Raw genomic sequence first — 1,065 nt, forward strand, 5'->3', positions numbered from 1 at the left:
AGGAGACCAGCAGGCCTGAGAGGAACAGGCCTCATGTGCAGAGGGTTGTACCATCTGTACATGGTTGGGAGAAGCTCAGAGAAGGTTAGTCAAAGCTGTCTATCCAGTAGAGGTTAGTTAACTGTGGAACTATCACTAACAGTAAAGGTAACTTGAACTCTGAGGAAGAGAAGGTTTGTTGCCATTGTTTGTGGACCATGCTTCAGAGGTGATGAGACACAGAGAAACTGTGTCTTGGGTTCATGCCACGAAGCTTGCTAGCTGAGCACTTCACATCTTAAGTTGTGTATGTCGTCAGGGCCCTTACACAAAGGTGATCTAGTGACAGTGTCTTGCTTTATTTGTAGCAATCACATGAATTTAAATTTCCTACTTGTTCTTGTTCTTAAAAACTCACTGATTAGTTTTAGCTGAGACTCCTGGGACACTTTTCTCTCACATGCTGTAAGTTTCAAAGATTTGGTGATTAACATAAATAACTATTCATAGGTGAACACAGGGCCCACACTGACCTCACCTTGCTATCTGGAACTGTTATTCCTGAGCCAAGGGTCTCAAGGGTCTCTGCCTCAGAAAGAAATGTGGAAAAGTGATCTCATAATCTATTCACATTCCTTGTGTCATCCAGAATATCTGCTAGAATGAGAGGATCCTTCCCTTCTCAGGACAATGTAGAAAATGATTCCCCAGGAGGAAAGAAAGGGCCACTACCCGCCTCTGTGGCGCAGTCCCTGGTGTTCACTGTAATGTCACCCAACAGTCCCACCTTGAATCTCCTGTTCCACTTAAGCATGGAGCCTCCCTTTTATTCTGGGAGATAAACAGGAATCTCCAGCTAGGAACAGTGGTCCAAACATGAGGTTAGGTGAAGGCAGTGAGAATGGGGTATATACATTAAGGGTCTCTGATTGAATGATTCTGAACTTAATGTACTTCCTACTAGAGTCATCTGTAAGTGATATGTAAGCTTTGTATTAAAATGTACCTTTACGTCCAAGATTTCATGGTAGGTCAATGCCCTACACTCTCTTAAAGATCATTTAAGAACTGCATGAAGAAGAGAAA

This window comes from Rattus norvegicus, chromosome 1, assembly GCF_021556685.1.
Source record: "Rattus norvegicus strain SHRSP/BbbUtx chromosome 1, alternate assembly SHRSP_T2T, whole genome shotgun sequence".
NCBI classification, from domain to species: Eukaryota; Metazoa; Chordata; class Mammalia; order Rodentia; family Muridae; genus Rattus; species Rattus norvegicus.